This window comes from Erinaceus europaeus, chromosome 2 (genome assembly GCF_950295315.1).
Source record: "Erinaceus europaeus chromosome 2, mEriEur2.1, whole genome shotgun sequence".
Taxonomy (NCBI): domain Eukaryota; kingdom Metazoa; phylum Chordata; class Mammalia; order Eulipotyphla; family Erinaceidae; genus Erinaceus; species Erinaceus europaeus.
The window spans coordinates 87,662,578-87,678,772 of NC_080163.1; the positions used below are offsets into that span (position 1 = coordinate 87,662,578).

The 16,195-nt window shown below is 39.8% G+C and overlaps 1 long non-coding RNA gene across 1 annotated transcript in view; it reads right to left on the reverse strand.

Annotated features, from left to right (window-relative positions):
- LOC132536193 (uncharacterized) overlaps positions 1-15,669 on the reverse strand; it is a 35,487-nt gene extending 19,818 nt beyond the window's left edge. The window contains exons 1-2 of the long non-coding RNA XR_009547860.1: positions 15,530-15,669; positions 8,655-8,915 (exon numbers count right to left, since the gene is read on the reverse strand). This is a non-coding gene — a long non-coding RNA (uncharacterized LOC132536193). The remainder of the gene's footprint in view (positions 1-8,654; positions 8,916-15,529) is intronic.
- Between the last annotated feature and the right edge of the window lie 526 nt (positions 15,670-16,195).

A 16,195-nucleotide genomic window follows, 5' to 3' on the forward strand; every position in this document is an offset into this window, starting at 1 on the left:
TCCTAAAGAAAATGGCCCTTGGGAAAGGGTATTATATCTACTGCTCAAGGTCACCCAGATCTGAAAGACTATTCTCTCCTCAGTGGCACTCAGACAATGTAGTGTCTGGACTGGGTGTTTGAGGTGAGATAAGTTTAGTTGTTGGTAAATTGTTTGTCCATCCCACAAACGGTAAAGAGAGATATTTACCTCTTTTCAAAAGACACCTGACCACAGGGAACTCAAAACAAAGTTAGTCTGAGCCCTGAGTAAGAACCCTGAAGAATGCTATGCTCTTTCTCTCTCTTTTTTTTTCTTGGAGGTGGAGGGGGTGTTTCTTTATACTGACTTAATTTTTTATTGAAAGTTAATAGTTTACAGTATAGTCAATGACAAATAAGTACAACCCCTCATCTCCCCATGATAGGAGGTGTCTAGGTGTCTGGAAGATACCTCCCCAACCTAGGATACCCTGCCCCATCATATACCAGGACTTTAATGTCCCTTTATTCCACCCCTTTCCCTACTTCCCCAGAATCCTAAGAAATGCTGCGTTCTTAGGCTTAACTTGGGGGCACCATCCACCCATAAGTGACATGAAAGTCATAAAAATGCTTCTACTGAATAAGAGCAGAGATAGTTTCATCTCTAGTGAATGTCTTTAGTAGTAGTGGCTGTGTGTTTAAATAGGGTCATTCTCTCTACTCATCCTTCTCTCCAAACTCCTCTGCTCCCTTATTTTTAGTGGGTGAAAAATATAAAAGTAATGCTTAGCTCCAGGGTGACAACAACTAAAATGTCCCCTCCTTCCAACCCTGTCCTTAGGGGGCCAAGCAGTGACTCACCCAATTGGGTACACACATCATCAACCCTATCATCACTCTTGAGTTTGCATACAAAAAAGATGTAATGAAATAAGTGTTGAATACTTCAGTTTATAGCTTTACAGAGAGAAGAGATTTCTCTCCCCTGCACGCGCACGCGCACACACACACACACACACACACAGCCCAAAATAATAAACATAAATGATATATCTGATAGTGCAGGTGGGGACAAATTTCTAGAACCCCAGGAAGCAAAGTTTCAGCATGCCTTTTTACTAAGAGCTGACAATGCCCAAACTATTAGAGTCTAGGATATTCAAGTTCAAACCAGGCAACGGCAATGGCTCTGAGTCCACAAGGTACTCCCTCAAGAAGTACCAAATTTCTGATCACAGCTTTCTCCATTGACATGTCGCCATGTTTATCAGAGCTCAGTGAGTTTAGAAGGTTAGGTCATTGAATAACATGTTGCCAAATCTTTAGAATATAACCAAGTATTGAAACATCACTTTCAGTTGGCAAATTTCCTAAACTCATTTGGTGGTTGAAGTCTATGTTTCCATTTCTGAATAATTCTCTTGTTAACCCTTCAGAACTCAGGTTTCCATGTTTTGCAAGGGATGCTTTCAAGATGGCAGCTCCAACTGAGGAATGAGAGACACTGAGATTTCCTAAATTATAATTGAACAACTTGGAAAAAATGAACAGAGCAGGCAAAAAAAGAAGCAGGAGATGGATACCTGGATCATTTCAGATGATGCTTCAGGCACTCAGATTCTTTTAGGTTATCTATTTGATATTTAACTCTACAACACCGTACTATCTGATCTACTTTGTTTCACCATAGTTCTCAATTACTTACTCAGGAAGTAACTTCAGAGTCAGGGAGATAGTTCAGTGGGTAGAGTGAATGTCTTTTATGATTAAGGCCCTGGGTTCTATCTCTGTTCTTACATGAGAATACCAAGGACAGCACTTAGAACCACACAGGTGGTGTGCCATGAACGATAAAATGGTGCTTTGGTGACTTTCCCTCTGCTCCATCCCCTCCTGTCCTTAATTTTTTTTAATTTTTTATCTTTATTTATTTATTGGATAGAGACAGCCATAAATTGAGAGGAGGATGGGAGATAGAGAGGAGAGAGACACCTGCAAACCTGCTTCACCACTCGTAAAGCCTTCCCCCTGCAGGTGGGGACCAGGGGCTCAAACTCAGGCCCACTGTAATATGTGCGCTCAACCAGGTACACCACCACCCGGCCCCAATTGTTTTTTAAGAATTAAAATTGGGTAAGGAAGACAATTCAATGCAATTTTGCATACTTCTTTTCTTGGGTTTGATCCTCAGCATCACATCAAAAACCAGAGTAACCTCAAATAGACACTCAAAAGAAAGCTCACAGAAGGTGTCTTAGTATATTGGTTTTCCGTTCACATAGGACACAAGATGACCTTGAATCATTCGTTCAACTATGTTTTCACTTCACTGTATATATATATATTAAATATCAAAGTTTTTAACTGGATAATTATATTTTTCTGGATCAAGATGGCAAGGAATCATTATACCTCTTCTGAAAACTTGATAATTCACAGAAAACTCTTTCAATATATCAAGTAAAATTGATCTCAAAATATAGTGGCACAAATATTGTCATAGTGGATCTGTAATGTAGTGCCAGCTAGTAGTTTTTTGTTTTGTTTTTACTGTTGTTGCTTAAAGACACTAAGTTATATATGAACCAGTGCCACTGTTTTCCCCACAGATGAGAATTGATACTAGGAATAGCATTACAAGACAAAATTCCACTTAAGATTGGCATTCAGGGCATCTTGCCTTGAAGATTCCTGACTAAAAGACACCAACATCTTAACTAAGAACTTCTGAAGTACGAAGAGAACTATTGGCACAGCAAGACAGGGCACTTAGATAATTCCAGAGTTCACTTAGAAATTCAATATCAAAAGAGCAAACTTAATTCAAAATAAAATTGAAAATGCACAAAGACATCAAGATTTTCAGAACCTGTGCATCATAATACAGAGGCTTATAAATTGCTTGCTTTAAAAATAAGACTACCTCCTCCAAAGGCTGCTCCTCTAAAAGCTAGCCTGTTTTTGCTTGTTGGGTTGGCTAATAAAGTAAATTTTTCCCTAAAATTGTTGGCATTTTCTCCTTCTCCTTCAACAGAGAAAGATAGTTACTGGCAGACAAGCATGAATCAAATTTATCTTTAATCTGCTTCCTAAGGAAAAACAAACATGTACCATTTGCATACAATATATATATATACATATATATATGTATATATAGAGAGAGGTCTCAGAAATATTGTCTTCTTTCCCCCTCCCTCACTCTTTTTCATTCCATCTCTTTTCTAATAAAGAGCTAAGTGCTTACAGAATCTGAGCTTTTGCTATTAGACCTCTCAAGTCAGCCAAAATACTTCAACACATATATAGCTATGCCATTGGTCAGCTGTCATATGATATGACAACAAGCTTAGCAGACATCTGCCATGGACTAATGGGCATAGTATTTCTTTCACTATCAAAGATAAATTGCAAGACAACTGTTATGAAAAACCACAGCATACTTCTCAACACTGGTGATGCATAGACGAGATGACCTATTTTCCAAATGGGGTCATGAAAAAGAGATGTTTGTATCTGCAAGAGAAGATTTAAAGCAACAACAAGGACCACAGCACAGATTTCAAATTCAAATGTTCCTCAGTCTCCTTTCTGATATGTAGGGGTATTGTCACTAATATATTATTTAAAAATTATTCTAAAACTCAGAGTTTACAAAGAGAAAATGTATGAAAGAGTGAATGTCTTCTATTCCAAAACAAAGTCTGTTAAGAAGTAATGAAAATACTAGTTTTCAAACCCACTCACTTAGATTTCTATGAAAGTAGTCCAGAACTAGAAACAACTTCAGACAACTAGCAAAACAGATATAATTTCTAAAAATCACAAAATATTTACCCAAAGAGCGATGACAGAAAATAAACAGAGTCTAACACATTGCTGTCACTAAATAGAGTTTAGTTCTCTGTCATTGTTTTCCTTTTGAAATTACCATTTGACTTGCTCTAATTAGCATTAAACATTTGCATTTACTTGCTAGACACTTCTCTTAGCTTCACTGCTAACTTTCATAGTTTAGTCTTTGAAAAAAACAATCAGAATATTATACTTAAACATTTTAACTATAAGGTTTTTTATTAGTGATTTAATAATGATTAACAAGATTGTAGGATAAGAGAGGTACAATTCCATATAATTCCCACCACCAGAGTTCCATATCCTGTCCCCTCCATTGGAAGCTTCCCTATTCTTTACCCCTTTCGGAGTATGAACCAAAATTCTTTATGCGGTATAGAAGGTGGAAGGTCTGCTTTCTGTAATTGCTTCTCCACTAAGCGTGGATGTTGGCAGGTTGATCCATACCCCTAGCCTGTTTCTGTCTTTCCCTAGTGGAGTAGGGCTCTTGGGAGGTGGGGTTCCAGGACACATTGGTGAGGTCATCTGCCCAGGGAAGTCAGGATGGTGTTATGATAGCATCTGCAACTTGATGGCTGAAAATCAGTAAGATATAATGCAGGACAATTATTTTTTTTATTTTTTTTATTATTTTTTATTTAAGAAAGGATTAATTAACAAAACCATAGGGTAGGAGGGGTACAATTCCACACAATTCCCACCACCCAATCTCCATATCCCACCCCCTGCCCCGATAGCTTTCCCATTCTCTATCCCTCTGGGAGCATGGACCCAGGGTCATTGTGGGTTGCAGAAGGTAGAAGGTCTGGCTTCTGTAATTGCTTCCCCGCTGAACATGGGCGTTGACTGGTCGGTCCATACTCCCAGTCTGCCTCTCTCTTTCCCTAGTAGGGTGGGTCTCTGGGGAAGCTGAGCTCCAGGACACATTGGTGGGGTCTTCAATCCAGGGAAGTCTGGCCGGCATCCTACAGGACAATTATTTTAATAATCAGAAAGCTAAAGGTAAGAATAGAGCAGATGGAACTAAGGGTCTTCATATGGGAATAAGCTAGGAAGTCAGTGTTAGTTATCTTCCAAGTGGTTCATGACTTTAGTAAATTTTGTCTGAGCCCAATAGCTAACATGGAAGTGGATTAAAAGTATTGCCTGGGAAAATGGTGTTAGAGTTGAGAATAGGACTAAAGAACTGGATCAGGGTAGAGAGTATTTCCCAAATATGGGGGAAGTATATAAATACCACTAAATGTAAACTCCATCGATCTGACTTAGGGTTCACATCTATTCATATTTAGGACAGGAGCCTGTGTAACCTCTGTATCCCTGTTAGTCTGAGCTCACAGTCCATGGTCACAGCTAGGAATATTCTAGGCTGAACTCATTTTGACATTTTGACAGAAGTTTTTTATTAAGCAGATAATATGTTGTACACAAAGGTTATCATAATTTGTATAGTAAACTAATTATTTTTAGGGAAAACAGCATAAAAGTAGAAACACTAAAAATATAAAAATAACAGAGGAGAATAAAGTGCTCCCTGTCACTTTATTATTTTGATGGCTCCAACAAAAAGATATGACATAAGTGATGAGAACTCTAGTAGCATTGGGAGATTCTGAGTTAATGGCCAGAGTAGATGTCTAAAGCCCGACATTATGGAGCCATGGGTTCTGCCCTCATCTGACCTGTGGCACTGAGAAGTTACTGGAATGGACAAGAGGTTAATCTTCTCAAATAAAAAAAGTCAACTGACTCATTAAGACCAAATAAGAGTGATCTATAAAGTCTTTATAAGAAATATTTCAGGGAGAAAAAATGCCAGCAGACTGAAAAGCAACTGGAAATGGAGTTCAAATAAAAGGAGGAAGAGATTCCTAAGCACTGGCTCTGTGGAAAGAAATTTGGCCCCAAGTGAGAATAAGAATTAGTGACCAGAGACTAGGAGCTCAGTTTCCTTTGAGGACTGGTTCAGTTAACGATACCATACAAAACAAATGACATGAAGAGATTGGGGGGGGGGGGGCTTCACAAAATTTCTAAGCATATGAATAATTACATAAACTTGGGAATAAAAAAAGTAAAAAATAAAGAACCTTGGTAGGAATGGTTAGATCTATATGCATGTAACTAAAATGATGTAACCCTGAGCCCAGAAGTAAGCCCTCACACCTATAGGCATCTAATCTTTGACAAAGGTGCCCAGACTATTAAATGGGGAAAGCAGAGTCTCTTCAACAAATGGTGTTGGAAAAAAAGGGTTGAAACATGAAGAAGAATGAAATTGAACCACTATATTTCACCAAATACAAAAGTAAATTCCAAGTGGATCAAGGACTTGGATGTTAGACCACAAACTATCAGATACTTAGAGGAAAATATTGGCAGAACTCTTGTCCACATAAATTTTAAAGACATCTTCAATGAAACGATTCCAATTACAAAGAAGACTAAGGCAAGTATAAACCCATAGGACTACATCAAATTACAAAACTTCTGCACAGTGAAAGAAACCACTACCCAAACCAAGAGCCCCCTCACAGAATGGGAGAAAATCTTTACATGCCATACATCAGACAAGAGTTTAATAACTGAAATATATAAAGAGATTGCCAAACTCAACAACAAGAAAACAAACAATCCCATCCAAAAATGGGGAGAGGACATGGACAGAATATTCACCACAGAAGAGATAAATCCAAAAGGCCAAGAAACACATGAAAAAAATGCTTCAAGTCTTTGATTGTCAGAGAAATGCAAATAAAGACAACAATGAGATACCACTTCACTCCTGTGAGAATGTCATACATAAGAAAAGGTAACAGCAGCAAATGCTAGAGAGGTTGTGGGGTCAAAGGAGCCCTCCTGCACTGCTGGTGGGAATGTCAGTTGGTCCAACCTCTGTGGAGAACAGTCTAGACAACTCTCAGAAATGGACCTACCCTATGACCCTGCAATTCCTCTCCTGGGGATAAAGCCTAAGGAACCCAACACACCCATCCAAAAAGATCTGTGTACACTTATGTTCTTAGCAGCACAATTTGTAATAGCCAAAACCTGGAAGCAATACAGCTGTCCAACAACAGATGAGTGGCTGAGCAAGTTGTGGTATATAAACACAGTGGAATAATACTACTCAGCTATAAAAAATTATGATGTCACCATTTTCAGCCCATCTTAGATGGAGCTTGAAGAAATCATGTTAAGTGAAGTAAGTCAGAAACAGAAGGATGAATATGGGATGATCTCACTCTCAGGCAGAAGCTTAAAAACAAGATCAGAAGATAAAACACAAGTAGAACCTGAACTGGAATTGGCATAAGCACCAAAGTAAAAGACTCTGGGGTGGGGTGGGGGGAGAGTACAGGCCCAAAAAGGATGGTGGAGGACCTATTGGGGGTTGTATTGTTATATGGAAAACTGGGAAATGTTATGCATGTACAAACTACTGAATTTACTGTCGAATGTAAAACATTAATTCCCCAATACCAAAGAAATTTTTTTAAAAAGATTTAACCCTAAAATTTACAAAGTACTGTCTAATGCACAGTCAAAAAATAAATCATTAATGTCACCCAGAAAATTAGCAACAATGAAACATTTTGTCCCTATATTGTTTTTATGGAAACACAAATTGATAGAATATTTGTATAAAAATTTGACAAAACATAAAAGAATATTTTAAATATTGTCCATCCACTGACCAAGTGCTGGGAAATTGTGCCAATACAGTCACATCTGCCATGTTGTCCCCTCAGGCTACTGCTAGTTCCCTGGAGAGTTGGGACATTCTCAGAGTGCCTGTTCAGCCATGTTGTGCCCTCAGGACATTGTCTATATCCCCGCGATATCTGGAGTGCTCTGGTTACTCCTCCCCCCTCCCATTCTCATGAGAGTTATCATCCTATCCTGGAGTGCTATGGTTACTCCTCCCCCTTCCCATTCTCACGAGAGTTATCATCCTATCCTGGAGTGCTATGGTTACTCCTCCCCCTTCCCATTCTCGCGAAAGCTACTCCTATAAAAACCCTTCGTTTTCCGCACCTCGCTCTCTTGCCGGCGCTCCACTCTGGTGTTCAGACGCAGGAAAGGTTACTGCGTGAGGCGGCCATTTTCTCTACCTCCACGTGGCCCAACCTGCTTCTCTAACACCCAACTCTGAGGTGCCAGCGCGAATAAAGATTTGTGTTTCCTCTTCGCTCAGGACCCTCTCTCTCTCTTCTCTGAGGCCCACGCACTACAACATCTGGCTCTACAACAACCAAGCAATGTTACTTTCATATATTTTGTATATCTACCCTATGTAGTCATGCATGCATATTTATTCACCAGAAATAACTATGAGCATGTTCAAAAATTCCTCTACAGATAGGTACTCTTGTGTTATTTCTGATATAAAATATTTAGAGAACCCTAAATACCCAGAAATAGGGACCTGGGTCAGTAAATTGTGTCACTCTTTATTATGATACACCTTGTATCATTCAAAAATGACCTCATAAGGAAATATATGATGATATCTAAGTACATACTAATAATATCATAGAAAATAATATTTATGTATAAAAATAACTCAATGTCTATTCCTATCTTGGTGCATTCCATTGCAAATTTAAGCTCTCATGCTAGGAAAGAATCTGTCATCAAGAGAACAATGCTTAATCTTTTTAAATATTAATAGTTTCCCTTCTATACTTCCTTCCCAAAATTGTTTCAAGGTGAAAATAAATGAGAGTCTTGCAACCTCATAGCAGTGCAAAAGATCTGAACAGAGTCTTGGGCAGAATAGTCTCCACCTCTTCTGGTACCCAGGACTTCGTGCCTTGTCTCTGTGTATCTCCTTACCTTGGGGTTGAAATCTGAGGACTTTGTAACTGGAGATCACCTCTCCTGGTTTGGTGAGGATGATTACTTAATGGCTGACTCAGCTTCAGGTTAATTCCTGCAACAGCAGACTCCAAATCTCTGCCTGGCCCTTTCTCCGGGCATCTTGCCTAGACTCAGCCAGCCTCTATCTGGAGTTCACCTCACCTTGCCATTATGTGCAATACTGTAGATCCTTGGCTTCTTAATTCTGCCTCCAAGTCAGATAAGGAAGCAGGTATCCTGAAAAAGATGAGTCTCAAAGCTCCCTTTCAGTTGCCAATATCACTTTGCCCAGTGAACTTGAATGTGGCAGAGGTCCAGATTGCTCTTGAAGTTAATTCACCTTAAAACACAGGTTTCCAGAAGAGAAAGCAAATGACACACCACTCCCTTCAGTCTTTCTCTCTTTCCCTATATTCTCACCAACCTCCAGGATAAAATATGGCCCAATTTTTCCCTTCACTATACCATAATTCCTTGCTTCCAACACAAGTTAAGAATTCAAGAGTCTGTTTTCTGTCATGTGAAAAAAACCTCTCATAACACTGTGAGTCAGGGGACAAAAGAAAGAAATGTCCACTTTTCATCTTACATTTAAAACAGAGTGATGGACATGAACTATTCCACACATGTTATCTATTTTAGCAATATAACCAGGCCTAAAAGGATAGAACATTGCTAAAATGTAAAATTGTAATGAATTAGTATATTTGTATACATAATGGTGATAAGATGTACCAAATGAGTATGTTTTTAATAAGTACACCTATTGAGAGTACGTTTATCATTTCTAATCTTGAGACTCTTGAGCATGTTTATCATTTCTAATCTCCCAGGGAGAAGAAATCAAAAGATAAAACACCAACTTAACCAAAATTCTTTGAATTTACACGTCATCTCACAATGAATTTGTCTGCTGATTCATTTTTACAGAGTTCAAGTGGTAGATGAGTTGAATTCTGATTACCAGTTGAGGTTTCAGTTTATCAATTTGCTATAAATAATGTAAATTTTTATTTATTTTTTTATTTATAAAAAGGAAACATTGAAAAAAAACATAGGATAAGAGGGGTACAACTTCACACAGTTCCCACCACTAGCTCCTCTGTATCCCATCCCTTCCCCTGATAGCTTTCCTATTCTTTATCCTTCTGGGAATTTTATATAGGCTGATTATTCAACATAATATGTATGAAATTGGAATGTTTGGAAAATCAAGGCAGGGGAGGGAGCTCAGTTAATAAAGCTCATGCCTTGTGTGTGTGTGTGAGGTCCTGGATTCATTCCCCAGATCTGCACAATAAGATAAAAGAGTGGATAATCTTTAGAAGAAACCCTGTATACAACGGGCCAAGAGTTATGTTGACAAAAGTATATTATCATCCCTATGACAACCTTTATTAGAATCATCAGACAAGGGCCTAGGCTGTGGTGCACCTGGCTAAGTGCACACATTATAGTGCACAAGGACCCAGGTTTGAACCCCTGGCCCCCACCTGCAGGGGGAAAGCTTCATGAGTGGTGAAACAGGGCTGTAGATGTCTCTCTGTCTCTCTCCCTTTCTATCTCCCCTCCTCTTTCAATTTCTCTCTGTCTCTATCCAATAAAAAAAGGCAAGAAAAGAATCATCAGACAAGTAAATTAAGTAGAATGACCTTGAGAGGTTAACTTAGACCTCACTAAAATCCTAGATGTATTTCCTCCTTAACTTGAAGCCAGAACCCACAAACTTAATACTGGTTTGGATACAACAAATGACAGTCAATGTTTTAAAAACTGGGAGAAAATCTAACCTCTTCAGGTAAAGAAAGGATTACAAAAACTGGATAAAGGCAAGAGAGTGTCTTACTTATGGCCACAACCAGGCTACCCCATCATCTGGGATCCTAGTTAGAGAATTCTTGGTTTCCCACATAAATATGATGGGCCTAGACCTCTAATAGATTCCTTTCTTCATCATCACTGGTCACTTCCATCAGGAATGTCATCATAAGCCCTTTTATGGGCCTCTCCAGGACATTGTCCTCACTATAAAGCAGCAGTGATAGGGACTGCCCCACTCTCCAAAGGGAGGCTGTGTCAGCCCACTCTGCCACTCAAGTAAGACTGATCCTGACATGAGTGCAGCCTAGAATGTTCCCAGCTGTGACCATGGACTGAAATCTCAGGCTGACAGAGTCTTGGAGGTTACACAGGCTCCTGTACTAGCTGTGAATATATATATAGCCTGGGTCAGATCGGTGAATTAAACAGTTAATTGTATTCATATACTTTATTCATGTTTGGGAGCTACTGTCTTCCCTAATCCAGCTTTCTAGCTCTATTTTCAACTCTTACACAATCTTCCCATAAACTATTTTTAGTCCACCTGCATATTAGTTATCAAGCTCAAGCAAAAATTACTACTGAAACAGCTTCTTTCCACTCTAAGATCCCTATTCTCATCAGCTCTAGTCCTATATTTTGGTTCCTGTTTACTGAAAAGAAAAAAAAAGTCCTGCTTTATATCTTACTGCCTTTCAGCTACCAAGTTGCAGATGCTACTATGATTCCATCCTGACTTCCCTGGACAGATGACCTCACTAATGTATCCCAGAACCTCACCTCTTCAGAGCCCTACCCAAGTAGGGAAAGATAGAAAGAGGCTGGGGATATAAATTGACATGCCAGTGTCCATGTCTGGCAGAGAAGCAATTACAGAAGCCAGAACTTCCACTTTCTGCACCACATAAAGAATTTTGGTCCATACCCCCAGAGGAGAAGAAATGTCAGGGTAAGATGATCACAGGGCTCTAAACTCCATATCCATCAGGACCCAGAGAAAGAAGAGGTATAAAGGAAGGCCATTAAGAAGTGATAGGTGTATGTATGACTTAGAAAGGAAGAAAAGGTAGAAACATAGAAAAAATTAGAAAATATATATAAATATAAATAGTTATAGAAGTAATAGTCAACCTATATTTGTGACCTTGGAAGAACTACTGCAGTTTCCAGTGGATAAAATCGGCGACACAGAACTCTGTTGGTGGGAATAGCATGGAATTATACCCCTGTTATATCATAATTTTGTGAATCAATATTGAATTACTAATAATTTTTTAAAACAAAGATAAAGAGGGCTGGAAATAGTAATAATTATCATAGAGAATAACTTCATTAACCCTATTACGTGGATGTCTGATGAAAAGTATAACTTCCTTATTTTCTGTATTTAATCTACTGTTTTATATGTTTTATTGAGATATAATTTACTACTATATTCCTTTAAAGTATTGAATTAAATGGTAGATATTCACCAAGTTGTTTAACTCTCACCACTGTTTAGTTCCAGAATATGTTTTACACCTCAAAAAGAAACCATACAGCCATTAGCAAACACTGATTATTCTCCCTAAACCCTCAGCTCCTGAAACAGCTAATCTACTTCCTATTGCTAAGAATATGACTACTCTAGTTGTTTTATATAAAAAGAATCATGTACCTCCTCACCTACTTCCTATTTCATTTCCCTTAACCACTCCAAGGCTAACCTTATCAGACAAAGTAAGGACAACAACAACAGGATAAGGGCAAGAGACTGGCATACTTTAATTATGGCTCCTTCAGTTACTCCCAGGCCATCCCATCATCCAGGGCACTAATCAGGGAGTCCTGGGATTCCCACATAGGCATGTTAGTCCTAGACCTCTTCTAATAAATCCCTCTCTCCACTGTTACTGGTCATCTCCATCAAAAACAGCATAGTGGACCCTCTTGTGGGCCTCTATAGGACCTTGCTCTCATTGTGGGTCAACATTGGTAGGGAGGTTGGGTCAGCATACTCTACCACTGGAGGAAGATTGGTCCTGCAATGAGTGCAGCCAGGAATGTTCCTAGCTATGACTATAGAATGCAAAGTCAAATCTACAGGGAAGCAGAGGTTACACAGACTCCTGTGCTGAATATGGGCCCCATATCAAATCAATGGGGCTTATAGTTAATATTTATAAACCTTTCCCATATTTGGGAGCTACACTCTTCCACGATCCAGCTTTCTAGTCCTATTTCCAACTGTGACACCATCTTCCCAGACAACACCTTTAGCCCTCCTGCATGTTAGCTGTCAGGCTCAAGCAAAAATTAGTAAAGTCATGAGCCCCTTGGAGTATACCTAAAATAGACCTACTAGATTTTTACAAAATGGAGACCCAAATCTCATCTGCTATATTCTTACCTTTATGTTCCTGATTATTAAACAATTTGTTCTGCTTTGTATATTAATGCTTTTCAGCCACCAAGTTGATGATGCTACCATAATGCCAACCTGACTTCCTGGGGCAGACAACCTCACCAATGTGTCCTATAACCCCACCTTTCCAGAGCCCTACCCCACTAGGGAAAGAGAGAGACATGCTGGGAGTATGGATCAACCTGTCAGTGCCCATGTCCAGCAGTGAAGCAATTATAGAAGTTAGACCTTCCACCTTCTGCACCCCACAATGATCCTGGGTCCACGCTTCCAGAGGGATAAAGAATAGGAAAGCTTCCAATGGAGGGGAGGGGATATGAAACTCTGGTGGTGGGAATTATGTGGAATTGTACCTCTTATCGTTCAGTCTTGGTGACCATTATTAAATAAATAAATAAATCATGTACTATATAACCAATTATATTGCTTCTTTTGAACTTTCACCTAGTTGGGTAAAATTTTATTTTAAGGGGACCAAGTGGTGGCAAACCTGGTTAAACTCACACAGTGCCATGTGCAGTACCCACTCCCCACCTGCAGGGGGGATGAGTCATGAGTAGTGAAGCAGGTCTTCAGGTGTCTATTTTTATCTATACCTCTCTATCTCCCCCTTCTCTCTCAATATCTCTCTGTCCTATTAAATAAAATAGAAAGATTATTTTAGCTCTAATTTAGCAAACAATATATCATATATCTCTAGTTTAAGACTATTAATTTTGGCGAAGACTCAATAAGTTTAAAGTTCACTGATGACAGAATTTTGTTCCAATCCTGAGATGATGTGAGAGTAGTGAAAACCATTAGTTTTCTCAGAATGGCCTTCCCCTTCCCCTTCTCAGACTACTACAGAGTAAATACCTAGGCCCTGGATGAGTGCCCTTCACCTAGCACTAGTCCCACTGGCCTGTGAGCAGATGACAGTTTCCTTTACTGCTGACTTCCCAGCACTTCCCTGCCACCCAGATCACTGCCATTAACAATCTTCTCTTACCAGTTCCAGACCTCTGCCAGCTCACTATTCTCTCACATCCCTGTGTATATTCTCTGAGGGCAGGCCTGGGAGATCTTTTTGCACTGCACCTCAGCATCTGTCAGAAAGGTTTGCATAGAATAGGCATCTAACAATGTATTTGGGATTTTAATGCTACATCAGAGACAAATTGAGGGCCTCAGGTATACATGATACTGCTGAGCATCCTCCCTGATTTCATTTTTTATTCTGTGTCTAGAGAGAGATAGAAGAATAGTTAGACAGACAGACAGTAAAGTGCCACTTGGCCAACCATGGAGAATTGTTGGCACCTAACTTGCTCCATGTGGTGTTAAGAATCCCAGGTGAGGGGTCAGGAGGTGACACACTGGGTTAAGTGCACATAGTAGGAAGCGTAAGAACCCATGCAAAGATCCAGGTTCAAGCCCCCGACTCCCTACCTTCAGGGGGGTCGCTTCACAAGAGGTGAAGCAGATTTACAGGTGTCTATCTTTGTTCTCTCCTCTCTATCTTCCCCTCCCCCTCTCATTTTCTCTCTGTCCTATTCAATAAAATGGGGGAGAGAGGAGGAAGCCACCAGAGCACTGGATTTATGTTGATGGCTCCAAGCCCCAGGGATAACCCTGGAGACAAAGAAGATCTGTGCTGACAACTAAATACATTGATATAAAGAAATGAGAAGAGGGACCAGGAAGTGGTGCACCTGGTTGAGCACACATGTTACCATGCACAAGGACCTGGGTTCAAGCCCCCAGCCCCACCTTCAAGGGGGGAAGCTTTACAAGTGGTGAAGAGGTGCTACACTTCTCTCTCTCTCTTTCTCTCTCCCTCTCCCTCTCTGCTGTTTTCGACGGGCTGGCTTCACGGGCGGGTAACAGACAACCAGGGACTCATGGCTGGGTTGTACGCAGTATCTCTTTATTCATGCAGGACGCAGCGCAATCTATACCAAGCTAAGCTAAACTAACACAACTACCAACTAACTAAAACGAACAATGTTGTCCTTACATACTTTCCAAGTAGGGTGTAAACAGGATGTGATGTAGAGAGGGTGGAGAGAAAAGTGACTGGTGAAAATCAGGGTGTGACAAGGAGAGGGGGTGGAGCTGGCAAGAATTCTATCACTGAACCACTAATGCCCTGGAGGGAGTGTGGTGCTTTATGTAAATGTAAAAGTGATTTATGTAAATAGACCTCAGCAGTGGTTATGTAAATAGAATACAGTGTTAAGCAGGGGGTATTAAACTAATGAAACAGAAGGGGTTTTTAGAAGCATACCAACACCTCTCTGTTTCTCCCTTCCCCCCTCAATTTCTCTTTGCCCTGTTAAAAAAAAAATCCAGCAGAAGCAATGGAATCATCATGCAAGCACCAAGCCCCATGATAACCCTGGTGGCAATAACGAAAGAAAGAAAGAAAGAAAGAAAGAAAGAAAGAAAGAAAGAAAGAAAGAAAGAAAGAAAGAGAAAGAAAGAGGGAGAGAGGGAGAGAGGGAGGAAGGAAGGAAGGAAGGAAGGAAGGAAGGAAGGAAGGAAGGAAGGAAAAGAAGGAAGGAAGGAAAGAAAATGGGAAGGCTACGGGAGCCAGGTTGCTTGCCATGTGGCATTGACTGCGATCAACACCAACAGCACTCACCATTACTCTGATCTCTCAGTGCTGTTAGCTGTGGCTGCAGATCAGATGTTCAGCCTACTTCAACTCAATGTCCTCAGTAAGCATCATTTCAAGGTATTCCATTTATACCAGATCACCATTTCTTTTATATTGTAATTACAAAGAAGACTGTTATTCATAAGCAAAATAGTGTTAGGTGGAAAGACACTTTTATTTTTCTTTGTTCTAACAATGCTTTTCCAAACTCCAGCCTGATTGCTATCATGCTTCTCTCAGCTTTACGGCAACAACACATTGGTTGCTAAGAAATGGAGTAAAGGCCCTCAAAGAAAAGGTTACATAAGGTAAGCATAAATGAACCTACTCCTGGCTCTCCCTCATTGGTGTGTGACATCCAGCCTTGGGCCCAAAGGTCAAAGAATATTGCTCTGAAAATGAACACTAATTATTCTAAGGTCTGGCTCCTATTAAGTGAGAGCTTCCTTGGGAAAGTAGACTATGTCATTTTACAATCCTATAAAGTTATAGGGCCCTGGCTGATTTCTGGAAATACATTTGTCATTGTAGCCCTAAGACAAACACCTTTTAAAGTTATTTCAAGCAATCAGTGGAAGTATAATACCAGCCAACACTCTCAAAGGCTTCATTGTGAGCGTTTGTGCTCAGAGGCTGCTAATTGCTGGCTTC